Raw genomic sequence first — 23,314 nt, forward strand, 5'->3', positions numbered from 1 at the left:
TATTTCCTGGGCACAAGGTGACCTACCAGTAAGGTGCAAAACTAAAACAGAATGACAATGAAATAGAGGTCCTAACAGATATGATTGTATCAGTATCACTATCTAATACACAAAAGATTAAGAAAAATATTGTGAGCATCCATTTACCTACCACCCTACTACCTTTGATAAAGGTTTATCATATCCAAACATTTCACCATTGACTTCCGATACTCTTAAAAATTTCTCTCCTGCTCTCTGTCAGCACCTGGGATGTGTCACTTAGCACCTCCACACATTTACACTTAGATTACAAACATATGTCTCCACTAATAAAGTACAGTGTAACTCTGAGTGCTGATGAGTGCTGGATAAGTGACATACTGCCCTGGGTCAGTGTGGTTCTGTTGGTTGGAGCATCATCCCTTAGCCAAAAGGTGTGGGTGTGATTCCCAGTCAGGGGACGTGACTGAGTTGTAGGTTTGATCCCTAGTCCAGGCACATACTGCAGGCAATTGATCAATGTTTCTCTCTTGCATTGATGTTTTTTTCTTTTTTAAAGATTTTATTTATTTTTTGAAAGAGGGGAAGGGAGGGAGACAGAGAGGGAGAGAAACATCGATGTGCAAGAGAAACATCAATGGGTCGCCTCTCACACACCCCTAATGGGGTACCTGGCCTGCACCCAGGCATGTGCACTGACCAAGAACCGAACAGGTGACCTTTTGCTTTGTAGGACAACTCCCAGCCAGAGCTGAGCACACCAGCCAGAGCTCGCATCAGTGTTTCCCTTCCTTTCTCTCCAAAAGGCAATAAAAAATGTCCTCGGGTGAGGATTATATATACTTATATATATAAAATACTGCAGGTATTATCGGGCAACATTTTTTAAAAACTAAACTTACTTTTTGAGATATGTATAAATACACAAATCTTTAGTTCATTTTAATTCCTATATTATTTGCAGTAACTAGACCACAAATGGAAATGGGTCCACACTACTATAACAGGCATTTAGGCTTTAAAAACTTACGCTATTCACACAAAACTAGAGTGTGACATATCCCCCAAGTTCCCTGTGCTCATGTACAGATCTCTCTATGATACACATAGAATTGGACCTGCTAGGTAAACAGGGTAGGCACGGCTATGCCAGATGCTGCCAAACCGCTCCCCAGAGGGGCAGTGCTGAAAAGGGCCCACCTTCCTCCACAGCCCTACCAACATGTGGTCAAACTTGAGACATGGTGCCAATCAAATGAGACACTGCACCTTGTTACTTGCCCTTCAGATTACTTCACTGTGTCACCTACTGTTCATATCCTTTGCTCATTTTTCTATCAGTTTTTTTTTCCTGTCTGTAGGTGACTTACATATTTGGATATTAATCATTTTTTAGACATGTCAAAGTCTGTGGTTCCTCCTTCAGCCAAGGTATAATGTTTTTTGATATCAACTACTATACTATTAATGTTGTCCAATTTATTAATATTTGCCTTATGGTTTGTTGTTCTTGTTCATAGCCACTATCTCTGACTCATAAGGAGCATGTTCATTTTTTTTTTAAAGGAAAAAGGTGTCAATATCCTTCAAATTAAGTCACTCATTTATGTTACATAAAGGCAATACATTCCTATAGGTCAAAACTCATACAGAGAGAAAATCTCCCTTACATCCGACCCCCACACACCCAGGTTCCAGCCATTGAGATGGCAGACAACCATTATGACACAGTCCTTTCACTGTTTAAAAGTTATTTTCTTCTAAAAACCTCAGTAATGCTTTTCGTAGGTTGTTTTTTTAATCACCTAGGATTTGCTATGGCATATGACAGGAAATAGTGATATAACTTTTCCCTGTCAGTTTAATTATCCAACACCATTTCCTGACTATTCTATCTCTCCCTCCACATTGCTCCCCGTAACTTATAGGTTACCTCTGTCCTATCAAGTCTGAAATATGCCTGGATCTGTTACTGGACTCCACACTTTGTTCTACCAATGTATTTATCCACGCCCTGCACCATCACCCCATTTTGGCCTATGCATTCCCTCCAAAAATTCTACTGAGACTTTAATTCGAATCACACTGAATTTACAGATGAAGATAGGGAAAACTGACATTGTACATTATGGGAGGTTTTCTCTTTTTAATCCTCACCTGAGGATATATTTATTGATTTGAAAGAGAGGGGGAACAGGAGAGAGAGAGGGGAATGGAGAGAGATAGAGATGGAGAGAAGGGAAAGGGGGAGGGAAGGAGGGGGAAAGGGAGAGAGAGAAAGAGAAAAAAACATCAATGTGAGAAAGAAACATCAACTGGTTGTCTCCCCATACATAGTACCCCAACCAGATATCGAACCCACAACCTAGGTATGGGCCCTGACCTGGAAACAAACCCGCAACTTTTTGGTGAACAAGAAGACACTCCCACCATTGAGCCACTTGGCCAGGGTCACTATGGAAGTTTCTCATCAATGAATATAGTAATGGTATGGTTCTACATTCTTTTAAACTTACAAATAGCCCCATAAAAGTCTTACCCATCTTTTTTGTTAAGATTATTATTATTTTTTAAATACTAGAAAAGATATCTTGAGTAAATTACTTTTTCTATTTCTAGCTATAGACAACCAGCAAAATTCTTCATTTTTGCACCTGTCATTTACCCAGATGTTATGCTAAACTATTATCAAATCTAGGAGTTCATAGATTCTCTTGAATTTTCTTTGTTTAAAAGAAAATCACCTATGAAAAAGACAATGTTGTTTCTTGCTTTTTAAGCCATATTCTTTCTTGTGCCTTTTTCTTGTCTTACAGAGCTCTGCAGCAGTGTTGAACAGGGTGGGAGAGGGGGCTTTCTGGTCTCATCCCTGAGTTTGTTGCTACTTCTAATGTTTAACTATTAGATGATGTGTTGATCATAGCTTTTTGATTGAAGCGCTTTCTCAGGTTAAACTATCTTACATTCCTAATTACCTTTTCTTTTCTTAACAATTGGATACTGAATTTTAGCAAATTCTTTTTCTTTATCATTTGGCATTTTCTCTTATCTGAAGTGGGTTGAATTACAATAATATATATTATATTAACTCAAAGATGGTTCTTATGCTACAAAGCCTTCTTGATGGTAAGCCTTTTCTTTTTTAATGTATCACTTTATTTGCTTTGCTCACATTTTTAAATAGGATTTCCATGTATGCTCTTAAGTGAAAAGCGTTAGAGGTCATTCTCAGACTGTTCTTATATAGTCTTGGTAGCAGGGTCATTTGAGTCTCATAAAATGAGCTAAGGATCATCCCTTTCACTCTGTTCTTGATAGGTTTGGAAGAACTTGCCTGTAAAACTGTCAGGATCTGATGTTTCAAGATCTGTTTTTGGAGGGGAGTGGGGAGTAAAGAGCTGATTTTTAACTGCTGACTCAATTTTTTTCCAGTCTCAAGATATAATTGACATACAGCATTGCGTAACTTTAAGGTGTACAGCATAATGATTTGACTTAGATATATCATGAAATGATTACCACAGTAAGTTTAGTTAATATTCATCATAGCATGTAAATACAAAAACGAAGGAATTTTTTTTCTTGTGACGAGAACTCTTAGGATTTACTCTTTACTTTCGTATGTATCATACAGCTGTGTTAACTACAGTCATCATCATGTTGTATATTACATCCCTAGCACTTTTTTTATCTTACAACTGGAAGTTTGTACCTTTTGTCCACTTTCTTCCAATTCCCCCCTCCCCGCCCCTCTGCCAATGGTCACCATAATCTGATCATTTTTCTACGAGATAAGCTTTTTTGGGGGTTAAGATTTTATACATAAGTGAAATCACACAATATTTGTCTTTTCCTGATTTATTTCACTTAACACAATGCCCTCAAGGTCCATCCATGTTGCCACAAAAAGCAGCTCCTCCTTTTTATGGCTAAATAATCTCCCACTGTGTGTGTGTGTACACGTCCCACAACTTCTTTTTACCTACTCATATGTTGATGGACAGTTAGGTGGTTGCATGTCTTGGTTATTATAAATAGCTGATTCAATTTCAATGAGGACTCCTGAGTCAGCTTTTGGATTTGTGATACAACCTACTATATTTTGTCATGTATAATGCACTTTTTTGCCCAAATTTTTGAAGGAACAATGAGAATGAGCATTATACATGGGTAGTACCTGAAATAACTTGTATCTGTTCTTGTCTTTTGTAACTATGTTATATAAAATTTCTTGTACCATAATGTGTCCAAAAATAAATGCTAAAATTCCTTTATAATACAAAAAAACAAGTATCTAAATAGAAATAAATAAATAATTGAATTTAAAAATTAAAACAAAAGGTTTTTTTCCTGAAAGTTTGGCCAAAAAACATAAGTGCGCATTATACACGGGAGTATATTAAGCACGGCAAAATATGGTATATGATTCTCATTATTCCTTCATCCAGCCTCTACTGGTTTATTTTGTTCTTACTTCTTGACAGAACATTTGTTAATTTTCAGGCCTTTCTTTTTTCTTGTAGCAAATCTTTAAGGCAATAAATTTCCCTCTAGGTACTGCTGTAGCTTCTCCTTACAAGGTTCAATTGTAAGTATTTTCTAATTCCCATATGATCTCTTATTGTTCAACTGTAAGTTATTTTCATTATTGTTCAATTGTAAGTATCTTCTAATTCCCATATAATCTTAAGACTTGTGAGGTGTCAGTGTCCTTAACCTTCCAAGCACGCAGCAGGGTTGAATTATCATTGATAATCCCTCATTTAACTGCACTGCCATAAGAGTATCTGTTCTGTATGAGCCATAAAAATAATTTTTTTACATGACCTAGCATGGACACATACACACATATATACATACGTATGCATATACACACATAAATAAAACTTCAATAAACAATAACTCAGTATTAATACATGGGATACATTGGTATTTGCTATGCCATCAAAAAATTTTAGAAAGTTTTTCACAATGAACTAAATTGAGTTTGAGGATCACAATACTGATTTAGACTACAATATTTGATGAGTTTTGCTAGATTGTGGTTAATCTTTATAAATACATGTGTACTCTATGGAGTGAAGGGTCCCATGTTTATCTTTACACATTGTGGTCAATTCTTTTTTTTATCCTCATCCAAGGATATTTTTTCACTGCTTTTAGAGAGAGGAAGGGAGAGAGAGAGACAGAGAGAAAAACATTGATGTGAGAGAGAAATATCGATTGGTTGTCTCCCATAGTGGAGATCCTACAAACCTTAACTAGGGATCGAACCCACAACCTCTCGTTGTACCACCAATCCTCCAACCCAGCCACACCAGCCAGGGTGACTGTGGTCAATTTTTATAAATACATATGTACTCTATGGAATGAAGGATTTCACATGTATCCCCGGTTTGAGCTTAATAATCTTTTATAGCCCTGACCAATGTGGCTCAGTTGGAGCGTTGTCTTAACAGAAGAGTTGAACGTCTGACTCCCTGTCAGGGCACTGGCCTAGGTTGCAGGTCCGATCCCCGTCCATGCTCATGTGCTAGAGGCAACCAAGGCAACCAATCGATATTTCTCTCCCTCCCTTCCTTTCTCCCCAAAAGCAAATAAAAAAATGTCCTCAGGAGAGGATTAAAAAAAGTAAAAAAAAAAAAAAATCTGTTATAGAACCATACTAATGTTTTGCCTGTTTAATCTAATAGCTATTGAGAGCTTTAAAAATCTCTCACCATGAGGGGAGTGGGGATGTCCGGGGGTGGCGGGGGTGGGGGGCGGGGGGAGGAGGGAGGTGGGACAGAGTAAAATGGAGACAACTGTACTGGAACAACAATTACATTAAAAAAATAAAACAAAAAATAAAAATCTCCTACCATGAACATGAACTTACCAATTTCTTCTGGTAATCTGTCAATTTGTGCTTTACTTGGAGGCCAACTTATTAGGTGAAATGAGATCAGAATTGTTACATCTTCCTAATTAAGTAGCTGCTATTTTCCACCTATTACATAGTGACCATCTTTATCTCTACAATGATTTTTTTTCATTAAAATATAATATGTCTGATTACTTTAAAAGTTACACCAACTTTTGGGGGGTTAATATTAGCCTACAATCATTTCCTATTCTTTACTTTCATTTTAAGTAGAGCTCTTAAAAATAGCACATAGTTAAATTTTAAGACCAGTGTGTCAATTTGTCTTTTTAACTGGTATATTTAATTCATCAATATCTATTGTGATATCTTGTATAACTGGACTAGCTTATACCTTTATTTTGTGATTCCTACTCACGATACTACTTCTTTGCTTATTCTCCCCACCCCTCCTTTTTTTCATGCAATTGGACTACTTAAGCTATATATGCCCTTTTCCTCTATAGTGTTTAGAAGTTATACATTCCATTTCTATTTTTTAGTGAGTACTAAAATTATAAGTAAAATGATTTTTCCCCATACATTTTCCTAACAAACATATTTGACCTCATTTCACTGATGCCTCTAGTCGCTTCCCCAGAAGAACTGTAGAAGGCTTGAAGTCTGGTGCCCTTCCATCTGACTGGACTTCCATTCCGCCATGGTGCACCCCTTCCACCTCGCTCCATCACACATACCACGACTTACGTTGTTTTGTTCCAAACAGCTCATGTTTAAATTATCCAAATGTTTACCAGTTTATTTGTTCATCACTGTTTCATGCATCTCATTCCCTTCTTTCGGGGTCCTCCCAAAGTATATCCTTGACCAATTCTTTCAGCAAGGACTTCCTTAAAAACTTTCTGAGTCCTTACAGCCCTGAAGAAACTGAATGGATTAACTGAGTATAGAATTCCACACTGAAAATTTTTCTTTCTCACTGCTTGAAATCCTATTTTGTCTTCTGGCTTTTGGGGAAGGGGAGTGTGAGGGGTGGGGTAGTTACTGCTGAGAAACATGCTGTCAATTTGTCATTTTTTTATACCTTTTAAAAAATCTGTCATTACTATTAAGATCCATGTATGGGGTTCTAAGGATTCAACAAAAATAGTTCTTGGTGTGTAATTATTTTTATTTATCTTATTCAGGCTCATTGTGCTTTCTGAGTTTGAAGAGTCATGTTTTTCATTAAATCTGGAAAACCCCTGACCACTTAAGTTATTTATAAAATTTCTTTTACCTGTTTCTTTGTGATAGAATTAATTAGAGCTCAACCTCTCTGTGCTACCATCTAGGAAAATTCCTCAGACATGTTCCACTTCACCAATTACCTCTTCAGCTGAATCTAACCAGCTTTATAATCAATCCTTTAACTTACTCTGTTTTTTTCAAGTCATCTTGGTTTTTATCCTAGTATTTTTTCCCATTGATTTTTTTTTTTTTACTACCTACTTTTATGCCTTCAATAATGATCCTCTGTCATATCTTTGTTAGGACTGTACCAGTGGCAATCCTGTCTGGGCTGAGTTGTGGAGTAGTCTTTACAGAGCTGTTTTATCTTTGCTTCAACCAGGTCCTTGACTTACTTTTTTACAATCAGTATGGACATCCTGTTACAAATCCTCAATAGACTTTGCCTCCTCCCCTGCCTCAGGACAAACCAGATAAATTCCAGATTACCACCCCTTGCCACTAGTCTGTCCTTTCATTGAGGGGGTGAACCTTCAAGTGTGCAGCTTTTACTTGGGTATATGAGAGGAGGCTGGGGTCCCACTCCCCACCTTGGACAAACCCCAGTCCCCACCTGGACATCAAAGCCAAAGGCCAAAAACCCAAGATGACTCTGGCTGAAAACACCCCACCCACACCCCAGAGTTAGTTTACTCCTGGGTCCCTGCCACTCCTCTCACCCTCTCACCCTTGGTTTATGGCCTTTGGTAATCTCTTTTACTACCTAGTAAGCTCAGCTATGCTTTTTAAAAAATAAATAGGAACATTTTCTTTCTTTTTTTTTTAAAGATTTTATTTATTTACTTTTAGAGAGAGGGGAAGGGAGGGAGAAAGAGAGGGAGAGAAACAGCAATGTGTAAGAGATACATCCACTGGTTGCCTCTTGCATGCCCAACTGGAGACAGGCCTGCAACGCAGTCAATGTGCCCTGACTGGGAATCAAACTGGCGATCCTTCTGTTCGCAGGCCAGCACTCAATCACTGAGCCATACCAGCCAGGGCATTTTAAAGCATGTTTATTCACTTCATCTAACATTTCTAAATGGAGAAGATAATTTTAAGATCATCTGATTAAAATTTTAAGTATAACCTGTGATTTTTTTTTTTTTACCCAGAGAAACACAGTAACTAAAAGGTGTAGTCTGAAATAATTTATTTCATGCTTTAATAGAATGGAAATAACTGACTTCATAAAGAAACAATGCTACTCATTTTAAAGAAAGATTGAAACACTAAAAATAGAAAGGTATTCTATTATAAGCCTCCGCTTATTCATCAGCCATTTTAGATTCAATTTCTATGCCTAAGGAAAAAAAAAAGAATTGACATATTTTTGTATTTCTCCACAACAACTGTCCTTGGAAAAGTAGGTACTTAAATGAACCTAAATCTTCTGAGAGCTTACAAGAAGCCTACTGGCTTTACCTCATCTATGAAGATAACATGCCTACAAGGTGAGAATCAAGGGCCCTGACATATTAAAATGGATAAGAATAGTTAAGATCTGCTAGCCCAGGACAGAATTCTTACTGCAGTAGATATTAGGCTCCCAGATAGCAGGGATCAGTCTCTTCCGCACTATATCCACCAAGCAAACCTCAGCACATCAAGTGATTAAAGGGCTCTACTAAATACGACATCAGGATAGGAGTTGCTCCTTTATATGGTTATAAAAACCAGATCTAAACAGGAAAACACAGGTATTCTGGTAGAGGAAACTAATGTACTATGGGGGCTTAGCATGCTTTTGGGAAGAGTTATTTCTTGGCTCTTCAGTTTTTACACTATTACCAAGTGTCTCTTTTAAGTTTCATTTTCTTTTATCGCTGGTATACAGAAATGTAATTGATTTCCCCCCCAGCAACCTTGCCAAATTCTAGTAACATATCTGTAGATCAAAAAAAAATTTTTTTCTATGTATATAAGCATATTGCCTATGAATCATAGCTTTTGTTTCTTTCTTCCCAATCCTCAAGTCTTCTACTTCACTTTTCTTGATCCCACACAGTGCTAGAGAAAAGGAATGACAGCAGGCATCCTGTTTTTTTCTAATCTCAAAGGGAAGTTTAGGTGTCTTCCTATTTAGTGTGATGTTTGGTGTAGGCTTTTTGTAGATATCCTTTTATTAGGTTCTTGGTTCTCTTTTGGTTCAGTGTTGATAAGTTATATTTTCCTAGAAAGCTATGTTGTCAGAACTTGCAAAATTATCACCAGGCTGAGGTAAGGAAGAAGGCTTCTATGTATGGTGTGTGGTATAGCATCCCCTCTTCTGGATCCTTCAAATGTTTTTAATGAACCTATGACACTGATTTGATTCATTTTTACTTAGCACAAGTTGTTCATAATAATCACTCATTTTTCTACTATCAACCATATCTGTAGCGAAGTCTTATTTCACATTCTTGATATTAATTATTTGTGCCTTTTTCTTGGTCAATTTTGCTTTATATTTGTCAACATTATTCATCTTTTGTAAGAATAAGTTTTGGCTTTGTTGAACTGTACTGTATAATTGTTTCCTGTTTCATTAATTCCTTCTCATTATTACTTCCTTCTGATTATTTTAGCTTTATTTTTACCTTCTTAACTTCTGGAGACAGATGCTTACTTAGCTCATTTATTTTTCTCTTTTCTTCTTTTTTAATATATGTTTTTAAAGTTATAAATATCCCTGTAAATAACATTTTAGCTACATCCTACAAGTTTTGATATGTAGTATTTTCATTACCATTCACTTCACATTTTTGACCTACAAATAATACTAGAAGCAGATATATTAAAAATGTCCAACTACTCAGATGTTCTAATTATATTTTCATTCATGTTTCTAGTTTAACTGAATTGGGATCAGACTACCTGCTGCAGACAATTTCAATCCTTTGACATTTGTTGAGACTTACTTTAAGGTCCTGGATATGACCAATCTTTGAAAATTTTTGAAATCAAGTATGTGTTAGCTAGCTATAGTGTCTTATTTATACATAGTCATACACAGACAACATTCCTAATTTTGTTCAAAGTTCTAATCCTCATAGATTTTTACCTACTTAGCTGTCAATTACTGAGAGGATGTGCTAAAATTCTCTACTATGGTTATACATTTGGCTATTTCTTTTAGTCCTGTCAATTTTTGTTTTACGCCTTTTGTGGTTATGTTAATAAGATGCAAAGTTTAAAATGCCATATCTTTAAGCAGAACTGAACTTTTATCACTATGAAGTGTACTATTCTCTTATTATTTTGTTATAGTCTATTATAACAATATACCACTTTTAAATAAACTTTTAAAATGTGATAGCTTTATGTTTTAAGTAGAGGATTTAGTAAACCTCCATTAAAAAAATTTTTTTACCCTCACCTGAACATATTTTTTCATTGCTTTAAAAGCGAGAGGAAGGGAGAGAGAGAAACATCAATGTGAGAGAGAAACATTGACTGGTTGCCTCCTGTACCACCCAGACCAGGGACTGTAGGAGCCTGACCCAGAAATCATACCCGCAAGCTAAGCATGTGCCCTAGCCAGGAATCAAACCTGCAACCCTCTGGTCACTGCTCCAACCCACTGAGCCCACTGGCCAGGGCAGTAAATTTACACATAATATGAATGCTGATATATCTGAGTTTAAGTCTATAATCTTATATTGTGCCATTTTCCTACTGCCTTGGGATCTTTTTCTCTTTCTTATCTCTTTTTGATTTTAAAATTACTCCATTTTTCCTTTGTACTATTACAGAATACACCATTTCTATTCCTTAGTAATAACCTTTAAAAAATAACATGTGGGTTGATCAAGTTAAACAAAACTTTACCCCTCTGTACTAATTCCATTACCCCTTTAATTCATTGTTATTGTTGTCATGTATTTAATCTTATTCTTTTCTCAAGCCCCCTCCACACTGCCAACATTATTATTAGTCTTTTACATTTGTTTGGAGTGGCCCAAATAAAAGTATTTACCACCTTTTTTATTCCTCTTATTTGTACTCTTCCCATTTGGCATTACTTTCCTTCCAGGAACATCCTTGAGAATTTCCTTTAATGAAAAACTGTCTTCTTCTTCTTCTTCTTCTTCTTTTTTGGTCTTAAATGTTACCTTCGTTTTACCCTCACTCTTGATTTTTCTCCTTTGGTTGCTGTATCAATCACCACACTGTTTACATGTTGTATAAACATCTGTTGTATAAAGTTTTCAGTCATTATCTCATCATATACTGACTCAGTCCCATAATCTCTCTCCTTTCCAAGAACTCCAATTAGACACACTTCTCAGTCTACTCTCCCTGATTCTTAATAGATCTTTTTTTTTTAATTTTATTATTTTATGTTTAAGAGGGGGAGGGAGGAAGAGAAACATCAATGTGTGGTTGCCTCTTGAGCACCCCGAGGGGACCTGGCCAGCAACCCAGGCATGTGCCCTGACTCTAATTGAACCAGCAACCCTTTGGTTCGCAGGCCGGCACTCAATCCACTGAGCCACACCAGCCAGGGTTGATTCTTAATAAGTCTTATAAATCATTCACCTATTTGATTCTCTAAAATGACTTCTGTATTTTTTTTCCTGCTCTATCTTCCATTTCATTTATTCCCTTCAATCTATTGGGTTTGTAAGTACAATTAGTAAGATGCTCACGTCTATAAGTTAGTTGTACCCGATCCCTTTTTCAAACTTGCTAGGTCATTTGGTAGTTTCTTTCCCTTGCAGGTATTTTCAAGCTTGTCTATTACTTTAAGAATAGTAAAAAGTGTTGTTTAAAATTAGTGTCAACCACTCAACTCTTGTGTTCTCACAGATCTATTTCTACTAGTCCTCATTCACAGAGCTCTACCTTTTTTGTGTTTAGTTATTCTTAACTAGGGACTGCTCGTTTCCCTTATAAATTATACCTGGGGATTCACTGAGCCTAGAATAAAGGTGCAGTCCTTCAAAGATCTGTTTGCTTGTGGACTGGCTCAGGAATGCTATCTGTCCAGGTCAATTCTAAAATAAAGAATTCAAAAAGCAGCTTGAGAATTTCTTACCACTTACCACTCATGGGATCTTCATGAGGGGCAACCTGTGAGTTCAACTTTGCAGCAGGCAAATAAGCCTTCTTCTGACTCGCCTTCACCCTGACAGTGTGGGAGTTCCAGCTCTAAGTGAGGGTCTTCCATCATATTGTGCCCAGAGATCCCATCAAAACTCAGAGTTTGCCCAGTCTGCCAAATGCCTTCAGGGTTGTGCTTACTGTCCAGGACTACTTTCACTGAGATTTCAGCCTCCTCACTATCTTCCTCAATATTTTCCAAGCCAGTCAATGCTTTCAGAAGATGTTTGAACTGTCATGCAGCACTTGCCCCAACCCACTCCAGTCAGACCACTATCACCAGCAACACAGTGCCCCTTCCTTCTTTAAGCCATTGACATTTGGCATGGGTGTCACTAGTTGTCCTAGCCAAAGCAAATCCTAGCCAACCAAGCTCTTAGAAGAAAAAGGAGACCATCCCTGCTACTTGAAAGGAGGACTGACTGTGTTAGGGAGCCTTCCAAAGCCAGACCTGGCTATACAACAATCCAAGAGGAAGGGAGCCTTCATTGTCCTTAAACCACCAACCCTGGACTTTGCACAAGAATTCTAGGAGGTGGGTGGATTTTCAGGTTAGAAATGTGTGGGTCAGGGTTGAATGACCTCTGGTACTCAACTGCTGGCTCCTATATTTTTAAGAAATCCACTTAATATTCCAACACTCATTACATTAACCTGGGTGGGGAGGGCATCTGAGGAAGAACTCAAATCTCTGGATCAGAGCACTGCTGAGTTACTCCTCCATTCACTTAACTAAAGCAAGGAGCTGCCTTTCTGCTCAGAATTGTGATTAAGACACAGCATTTTTTCCTAGGCAATAAAATCTGACCCTCTTTGACAACCCCTCTGCAAAGGCCCATCTTTGATTAAAGAATCCTGCAGCCAAATCTTCCCATCTCTCTGACAAGAACTGATGAATGAGTTATTTCTTATTGACAACAATGGTAACTCTACTTCATTCTGGCTCCTTTTTAAAGTCAGCCATTGTATAATATATTCCAACCTCTCATATACTGTTGGTGAGAACATAAATTAGTACCAGCACTTAGGGAAAAAGTTTGGCACTGTCTTCTAAAGCTGAGCATATGTCTCCTTTTTGGTCCCAAGATCCCACTCCTAGGAAGAGACCCAATGGAAACGCAGACAAGCAGTCACCAAAGTCAGGGGCAAAACTCTGTATTTATAATATAATGAAGTTTATATATAATATAAGCCCCAAAATAGAAACAATGCAAGTATTCATCCATAATGAAATGGATAAATTGTGATTTGTTCACATGATGGAATATTACACAATAAAAGTGAATTCACCTGACAGCATAGATGAACCTCACACATAACCAATGAAAGACCCAAAAGAGCATACGCCATAGGATTTCATTTCATTTACATCCAGTTTAAACACAGGCTGAATGAATCTGTGTGCTAGAGAGAAATCAAGAGAGCAGGTATCCTGGGGGGTGGACAGCAATTAGAGGGGGCACAAGAGGAGCTGTGGCAAGGGCCAGCACGGGGTGTGATAATCTGTTTCTTAATCTACTGTTTAAACAAGGGTGTTAAGCTTGTGAAAGTTTGTATTGATCTACACACTCATGACTGCATTCCTCTGTATATGTATTTTACTTTAGTAAAGAGAAAAAAGTATATATATGCCAACTTCGGTAGGAAAATGATCATGTGGATCTGAAGGAGGAGGATTTTTAGTGACTGGAGAGTCTGTTGAAGCACTTTTACTCCTGCCACCTCCCAGACCTCGCCTGTGCACAGAAGCACACATGATGTTAGCTGGAGCAAAGGTCAAGGTGGACAGCCACCTTCTGCTTTAACCATCCCAAGAACTTCACTGTCCGCGGCCAAGCCCTACTGTGCCATCCTCCTCACTTTTAAAAATCAAACTGTTCAGAGTAAGGCTCAGGACCTTCCAACTTAAGAGGGAAACAACATAACATTAGAAAAAAGTGGCTGGGCTTCACAGCTATGGCTGAAGTTGACCTTTTAAATGTTCCTTGACACATCATTAATAAAGACTTTTCATTCTGGGTGTCAATCATTCATCTGTTCTTGAGCAGTGACTTCTTCCTTCCCTCCATCACTGTGATCACTACCAAATTCTGAAAATTAAGATTCTTCCTAATTACCACAAGTATCTAGACCTCACATAGAAATGAAAGTGCATTCAACAGAAATACTGCTAGCTATATCTAATTCCTATTCAGGATGAGTCTTACTTGAAAAGAAAATAGTTTTTGATGTAGTTTAGTTGTGCATTTTAATGACTGAATGAGAAGTTCCAGAAAAACATACCCGTTGGGCTTAGGGCCAGAACAAGGGTGTTCCACATAAAATGAGTAGGCCTGATCCTCTGGTCAGAAACAGCTAAGAATCTAGAATATACTTTTTATTTCTTTGCCTGAAAGCAAAAGTAGAGAGAGAGGAGGAGAAAGGAAGGATGGGGACTAGGTCTGGAAAAGCCTCTTACCAACCAGACCATCTGCCCCAGCAATTTTCTTCTACCTCTCTGGCCTCCTCTGGCAAGGCCTCCCAGAAGAAAGAAAACCACCACACGGGGAGGCAGGTTAATCTTATCAATAACTCTTACTCTTCAGTCTGACTAAAAGAAGAAAGAATGAAATTCCAGCTACGAGAAAAGAATTTTCCCTCCTACTGCTAAGAAACACTCATGACACTAAGCATAAAACCCACCTCTTTTCAGAGCAAGCCCTCTCATTGTTCAAATCAAAAATAACCTTTCATTTACTGGTGAGTTTGTCATCACTGGTATGCTGTTACTCTGCAAACCCCACCTAATGCTCATCAGCTACACAGGAAATAAAGATGCAAGCTGCCAATTCTTGGGAAATTGGTGTGAAGGGCCCCACCCGGGAAGGGCTTGGTCTGGTTGAGGGATCCTAGCATAAATGATGGGCTCGGGAGGTCAACACAACCAGCATGGAGGTCTGGGGTGCCATAGATAAAGCAAATGACCCAGACTCCTCCTAAGGGTCATTTCAAATCCCCTGGCCTCTGCTGGCAGAGCAAGACCATCCACATTTGACAGCACCGCTCCACAGGTATAACTGTCAATTTCCCAACTGTAGCCAGGCTGGAGGGAATCCAAATAACACCTGAATTTGGGGTATATTTATATTTGATGCTCTAGGATTCCATACAGTCAAAGCTAAATAGTAATATACTCATAGAACACAAGCACTAGAAAGTCATCTCTACATTATTAGCTCAGTAAAGATGGGCACCTACTGCATGCCAGGCATTAGGGATACCTAGGAAAAAAAAAAAAAAAACAGATACATCCCTGTACTGGTAAAGTTTATGCTCTAGAGGGAGAGATGACAAAATAAGTCACATATGTAGCATGTTAGGTGGTGATAATGAAGAGAAAACTATGCAGAGAGGTGGGGTAGGGAGCCAGAGTAGGAGTGGGAGACTGTCAGGGACTGTCACTTCACAGACCTGAAGAAGGTTGGGAAAGCAAACCATGTGGCCATCTGGGGAAATGCTCCCCATTGAAAGCAACAGTGTGTGTGCAGAGGTCTGAGGCAGTGTGAAGCACAAGCATGCCTGAGAAACAAAGAGAAGGTCAGTGTGAACAGAACAGGGGACAAGGAGATGGTAGGAGTAAGGACAGAGTGAAAGTATGGCCCTTGGAGGCTACTGTGGAGACTCTGGCCAAGTAGAATCTTGAACAGAAAAGTGACATGATTTGCTCTTGGAATAAACTAGAAGGCAGGGGGTGAGGGCAGGAGCAAGGAGACCATTTCAGGGTTAATGAAATAACCCAGGCAAAACAATATTTATCAAATTTTAAAAAATAACCCAGGCAACATGAGAGGGATTTGGACCAGAGTGGTACCAGTGAAAGTGGTGAGAATGGCTGAATTCTGGCTCTGATTTGAAGGCAGAGTTGACGAGATTCTATTGTACAGGATACAAGTATGAGAAAACAAGGAGTTGAAGATAAACCAAGGTTTGTGGCCTGAAAGATGGAGCCATCTGGCCTAGTTTCATTTTACACCAGGAGGAAACTGAAGCCGAGGAAGGAGACAAGTCACGTCCAAGGTCGCACTACCTAGTTCTGGGACTGGAGCTCCCAAAAAGTGCTTCTCCCACTGTACGACACTGCAGCTCAGCAGGAGACAACGGTAAGCACTCAGGTGCCCTCCAGCCCCTCTCTGCCCTCTGATGCTGGAGAAGACAGTGGCCCCTCAGAGATGGCCAATCCTCACACACACGTCATGTAAATCAGAATAGGATGCTGGTGAAAGAAAGCACAGGCCCTGATCAGAGAGGGGCCCACCATCACCATTCAAGAAGACAGACCTGTGTGACCAGAAATTCCAATTTTTTAACAAGAGAACCCCAAATCTAGATTTTATGAAAAAAGTTCTCCATTTTTAAAAGGTGGTTTAATTGTTTAGTAACATGAGGTTGGCCAGGCAAATCTCATGTGCACAAGTTCCATATGGTGTCCATACAGGGCACCAGCCTGGAACCAATCTCAAGACAGCCTAAAACAGACCTCATTCACTCACACCTTGACCAGAGTTAGGGTATGGAATTAAACATTTGGGCTTACAGTGGTACTTTATTCCAGCTTTTGAACCAGCAAATGATGTTTGTTATCACTATAAATAGAGTGGGCAGGCACAATCTTAGTGGACTTCCTCTCTGACCAAGAAGAGAGTAAGTAGCGGCCAATCATTCTGGGTTGGTAACTTTGGTTTTATATTATTCTACTCAGAGTACTAAGATCAGCTCACTAGTATAACAGAGCCTCGCAAATAGTCACTGACACAGGAAACAACTTATGTCAGCCAAGTATAAAAATGCCAGTGTATTGGAACAAGTAAGGTTTGGGAACTGGCAGCTGTTCCCGTCTTTTCAAAACATTTAAATGTAGACATTACTAAACTTTCTTTATAAAGTTCCTTCCCATTGTAATACAGGTGGGAGATACATATCACTTATAGCACTTAATGGAAGCACACTAGATATGTCTGGTTTTCAAAACTGAGAGTCAGGTTGCCTATTTCCAGAGACTCATCAGAATTTATCAGGCTAAGAAAACGGCCTCCTAGAGAGTACCCAAGTTAACTTTCTGTAATCCTATGTGGCCCTCTTGCCCAGGATCTCTCACTTTGAATAAATATTTACTTCCCCTACAAGCCATATGCTTTTTGTACAATAACTATTTGTATGTGTGTATTTGGTTTGACCATTTTTACACTGTTGGAATAAAATAAGAATCTCTCCAGGGCAGGGCCACTATATCTGTGTTGCCCACCCACCCTCCTTATTCTTGGTATGCAATTTACAATGCACCCAAATAGTAGGGTACATTGTAAGATATCTTGTTAGTATGAAACACATGAACTGCCACTAGTCAACTGTTTTTGACCACAGAACAGGCAATTTCATATGGTTTATATATTAATACTTCTAAATGACCCAGAGGAACAAAGACTTAAATTTTTTTAAGATTTTATTTATTTATTTTTAGAGGGGAAGGGAGGGAGAAAGAGAGGGAGGAAAACATCAATGTGTGGTTGCCTCTTGCACATTCCTATTGGGCACCTGGCCTGCAACCCAGACTGGGAACCGAACCTGCTTGATTCAGAGGCCAGCACTCAATCCACTGAGCCACACCAACCAGGGCGAAACTTAAATATTTACAGAATACAAACCATCTCTAGACTACCACTGTCTAAGAGAACTTCCAGTGATGATGGAAACAATCTAAATCTCCACTGACCAACACGTAGCTAGTGAGCACTTGAAATGTGGCTAGTGTGACTAAGAAACTGAATTTTAAATTTTATTTAACTTTGTTTTAAGTTGAAATAGCTCTATGTGGCTACCATGTTAGTCAACAGTTTTCTAGACGGTAGCTTCTTCAGACAAGAACTAAGTCTCACTCCTTTATAATTTATGGTGTTTGAAGGCACAGCACACATGAGATGCTTGACAAAAAAAATGAAATTTAAAGTACCTTCTTGCACTAACGCGTTTTCAATTGACTCCCCACCTTCCTTCCACTGAAGTTCTTAATTTAGATCTTCTAATTCCATGTCCTCCCTTGGGTAGTTACTGTCCCAGCACGTATGGAATTATATGTTCCGGGAGTTGAACATGAAGGCCATACCCACATCACCCAACCAGTGGGCAATGGGAACTGGTCTGTCAACCACCTGACCACCTGGGCCTCCATGTTGTCATCTACAGAATGGAGACAACCATACCTATTTACAGAATGGGGTTGTTGCAAGACCTAGGTGTACATCAAAGTATGGAATCTGATTCTAAAGAGTAAACCTTTAAAATAAAGTTGGGCTCAGCTCCATTTGTCCAGTAAGATACAGAACAATTAATGAGACTATGTTAATAGGTACTGTGGTCTCTCTCATTTAGTCAATTATTGTTAAGGGCTGGCACTAGGCCTTGACCATTGGAGGTCCAGGACATACAGATGAATAGCATGGTCCTACCGTCATAATTCTGACAGATCATTTTTTTCCCAAAACAAAATTTTGGCAAAGAAAAATCTGGTGTTGCAAAAACAACTCTTGATTCCCTGCCTATGTGTCATTCACCTATTAGTTTAAGCTTCCAGGCATAAAAGAAACGTAAGAAAAGTCTGGGGTCCTGAGACTTTTAAAAGTGTTCCTGATACATAACAAACTAATATTCCAATTAAATCACTTGTATTCAACTACTTAAATGGAATTTGGTGCTAAATAATTACTGCAGCCTGTTGACTTAGGTGTCATTTCAGCAAAGAGCAAAATTGCTTAAATGTGACTCAACAATTTAGGATTTATTTAAACCTCTCCCAACACCAAAAAATATTCATACACCAAGATACCACTAACTTCTTAATCTCTTCACAGATGTTCAGAGACCTATTACTTACCATGAAAGAATTCTGTAATTCTGTTACGACATACTGCCTTTATCTCTATCCACTGGACTCTCTATCTCCAAATCCTAAGATACCTTTTGTGTCCCCCTTCCGCCCTCTACAGGGACCAGAAGCCCTGCAGGCCAAATTTGAATTGGTCCGGTAAGGGGAAAACAATCTACTAGGTCTGTCCCCACCTTCCACCGTTTTCTTTTCTTTTTTTTCCTTCAATTTTTAAATTATTTTTTTATTGTTCAATTGCAGTTGTCTGCATTTTCTCCCCACCCCTCTACCCCACCCCAGCCAAACCCACCTCCCTTCCCTGCACCCACCCTCCCCCTTGGTTTTGTCCATGTGTCCTTTATAGCAGTTCCTGAAAACCCTTCTCCCCACTATCCCTTCCCCCCTCCCCTCTGGCTACTGTTAAATTGTTCTTAACTTCAATGTCTCTGGTTATATTTTGTTTGCTTCTTTCTTCTGTTGATTATGTTCCAGTTAAAGGTGAGATCATGTGGTATTTGTCCCTCACCACCTGGCTTATTTTACTTAGCATAATGCTCTCACCCTTTTCTTAAATAGAGAAGGAAGTGGCATCTCCAGGACCTCAGAACCAGAAGCTACTCTCTGGAAGGGAAAAAGGTTGGCAGCCCACAGTGCAGCTGACCTTCAGAAAAGTTCATAAAGAACTGAGACTTCACCACAGTATGCTGCATGCAGCAGGATCACCAAGACTTCTCTGGTGTCAGATTAACAGGAAGTTAAGATGACCAAGCACAGAGATAAAGTGTAAAGCAGGAGGTAGTGTCAGTAGAGAATACAAAGTCCACAGATGCATAGGGATAGTGTAAAGCATGCAGCTGTCCTTCCTGGGAGTGCTGGACAAAAAGACCTGAGGAGCAGGGTTCTTGAAGAAATCTCTGGCCTGGATGTGAGTCCTAAATTCCAGAAAGTGCCAGCCAGGTCCCCTCACCCTGAAGGCTCCAGGATACTAGGCAAACAGTGATGTGCCAGGCTCCTAAAAACCTTCAAAGTTTCATTTCCTTGATGCTTCCTAGTCTCTGCTCACCTCCGACCTCCAGGAGTTATTACCAAACTGCCTTCTGTTTGCACAAGGTCCCTGTTTAATCCAGCACCTGCCTGGGAAGCTGCCCAGCTTCTAATTGTCAGTGTGTTTTACTATATCCAGGCTACAGACAAGGAAACTCAGGTTCAGAGAGATTAAGGGACAGGCTCAGAGGGTCGGGAAGTATGGTAGCACAGGGGTGGAACCCAGCCCCGCAATTGGAGCAGGCAGGATGGCGCCAGACCCAGACTCCACTTCCCTCGCATGCACCACATGCCCCTAAAAACTCATCCCAACAATAACGGCCAACGCTTGTTACCTACTCCCTACGTGTGCTGGGTATTCACTGATTTTTCTCTTAAGGAGAAACATCGGTAGCCGTATTTTTCACACAGGTTAAGTGGACACCCGGGGTGAAACAGCTGGGTCGAGGTCATCCTCAACCGTGCTGAGATTTCAGAACCCCCTCCCTTACCCATTACAACATACTGATCCACCATCTATGATCTGTAACCTGGGGAAGGGTCCCTGAAGCTTCCCGGACGCCCCAGTGGAAGTGCGGACCCCAGCCTGCCCTCCCCTGCTCCAGGAAACTAGCAGGCCGGGGCGGGCGCCAGGCCGGGTGCCAGCGCGCTTGGCCGATCGGGCCGGAGATGCCCGCTTCCTCCCGGACCTGGCACCGCCGGCCCATTCATGTTGGCACGGACAGGCCCAGCAGGCAGGACCCGAGGTGCCCCTGTCCCCCAGCCGGGCGCCCTGGTGCTGAGCTCCGCTCGGCTGGGCCTGGGAAAACGGTGCCCCCAGCCCCACCACCAGGGGGAGCAGAGAGCCGCCTCCCGCACTCCGGGAAGTTGCCACGGCGGCCGCCAGGGCGTCGGGACCCCGGACAGCCCCCAGGTCCCGGCAAGGCCCCACACGCAGCCCCGCGTCCCAGGCCCGTCCCGTCGGGGGCCGCTCTGCCCCCCGAAGCGCCTCCAGGACGCAGCCGGCAGGCGGGCGCGCTCGGCCCACGGGCCCCTCATTCTATCCCGCCCTCCTTCCCCCCGGCTGGCCTCCGCTGCCTTCCGCCCGTCCCCCCCCACCCCCTCCAAGCCCGGACTCCAGCCCGACAACGTCATCCGGCCGCTTCCCGAAACTTAACCCTTTCCTCCGCCAGCTGTGCGCTGCCCTGCCCCGCCAACAACTTTCTTTGCCCAACTTCGGAGCGCTCGGGCCGGTTCGACGGCCGGGCGGGGAGGGAGGGGTCTTCACGTCCCACCGCTGGGCCGCCGAAAGTTTCCCCGACGGCAAGGGGAGTGGGGTCCACACCGCGGGGCACGTTCGGCCCACGCCCGTGCACGAGGTTCGGCAGAGCACACGCCCCAGGGGCCCGACCCAACCCCGAGGGTCGGCTGCCGCGGCGACGGCTGGCAGCGCCTCCGGGGGAGGGGCCGCCAAGGAGACGTGTCATTCGCGGCGCGGCCGGCTCCGGCGCCCCGACGGCCCGGGCCGCACACCGTAGCCGCCAATACAGGGCCCCGCCAAGTTTCTTACCTGCAGCCGGAGAAGCGGGAGGGAAAGCGCGAGGGTAGGAGCCGCCGTCGCCGCTGCGGAACCGGTAGAGAGGAGCCGGCCGAGCCTCCGCCGAGAAGACGCCCTCGAGTACCTGCAGACACCGCGACCCCGACGCCACCCGCCCCGTCTGCCGTCCGCTCCGGCCGTTAGCTGGCTGCGTGCGCGCGTGTGGAGTCGTGGCACTTTCTGCTTAGGAGCTGGCGAACGGCCCCCTCCGCCGGGATCGCCGCCTCCTGCCTTCCCCACCCGGGCCAGCCATTCATCGGGCCGCCTCTCCCAATTGGTACGCACCCCGCCACTCCGCCGGCTCCTGACCAATTAGAGTGCGGACGGCCAAGCAGCGGCGGCAACCATTGGGCAGAGAGGAGGGTCTCCTCCTCGACCAATGAGAGAGGGGAGGAGCTGCGGAGAACCGAGAGGGCTGAGCCGGGGAGGGCGGGGCCGCGCGGCGCGGCGCAAGTTCCTGCGTGGGGGCGGGACGGGGCTGGACGCCCGGCCAGGCGGGGGAGGGGGCGCCGACTTGGTCACGCTAACTCCCGGATCGCCGCGCTGCTTTCAGACTCTGACTTGAAGTAGGCTCATCATTGGCGGGCGACGAAGGTTCGAATCCCGGCGGTGCAGGGCCTGAGTCTCCGTACCTCGCCGGGCTTACGTGGCAGTGGGTGTTATAATGAGCAGGGCTGCGCAACCCGCCAACGGCCGGGAGAAATGCTTTATTGAACTCCAACTACCTCCACAACAGCGCCCCCTGTAGGCCCCAGGTGTGAGGACAGGCTCTGTTGGGGGTAAACTAGGAAGGGCAAGTCCGTTTCTTCAGAGACTGCAATCAGCCCCAGAAATTTTCTTGAGTAAAGGGAGGAATTGGATGAAAAGGCCAGAAGGGGCACAAGGAATGGAAGGACGTTATTGCACTAATGTTTAGGGTACAACTGAAGCAGAGTCTGTTTGGAGTTACTTATCCAAACCACAGCTAGTAGAGCAATAATGACAGGCAGCCTTACGGCTTTTACTCCTTGCTTTGGGGTGGTCAAGAGGGCCTGATTCAAGAAAACACCCATTTACCAGAAAACTGAGCAAATGGTACTTCCTCATTACATGACGTTATCCCCCAATGTAAGCCAGCACTCTCTCTTCATAACCAAATGGGTGTTTCAAATGAGATAATTCTAAGCCTGTTTTTTTTTTAACCATTATATCAGTGTCTTTTAAAACTAAGCCCTTGAACTTGAGCCAAAACTAACGTCTTTGAAATTAACGTTTCTGGAGGTCAGAAGGGCTGTGGCATCCTGATCTACTTCACGTGACTTCCCTGGCCCCTGTGGCTGCAGAGTTCTGTTTCTAATATTAATCTCTTGGACAATTTCACATATTCCTGCCCCTACTTTTTGTCACTTGTGCTGTACTAATTGGTGTAAGGAATATGTGGAAAATATAAGCTGTCCTGAGGGAATAAAGAGGAGGTGAGTTGAAATAAAACTGTTTGTTCCTATTCTTAATCTCAGCAGTTCCTTACATATTGATGACTAATCAACGGGAATTAACCTGGATTAGCTTTGAATACTCGGTCTTTTTCCAGTGATGATCTCCAGCTTGAAATAAAAGT

General features: G+C 41.8%; 1 protein-coding gene across 4 annotated transcripts in view; it reads right to left on the bottom strand.

Moving 5' to 3' along the window:
- Positions 1-21,977, bottom strand: part of RRBP1 (ribosome binding protein 1) — a 67,782-nt gene extending 45,805 nt beyond the window's left edge. For 3 of the 4 annotated variants that reach the window (XM_024559738.4, XM_024559737.4, XM_024559736.4), the window contains exon 1: positions 21,691-21,977. The gene's annotated coding sequence lies outside the window, so the exon portion shown is untranslated. The remainder of the gene's footprint in view (positions 1-21,690) is intronic. The other variant, XM_024559735.3, reaches the window with a different exon arrangement.
- Positions 21,978-23,314: the final 1,337 nt, after the last annotated feature.

This window comes from Desmodus rotundus, chromosome 6, assembly GCF_022682495.2.
Source record: "Desmodus rotundus isolate HL8 chromosome 6, HLdesRot8A.1, whole genome shotgun sequence".
Classification (NCBI taxonomy): Eukaryota; Metazoa; Chordata; class Mammalia; order Chiroptera; family Phyllostomidae; genus Desmodus; species Desmodus rotundus.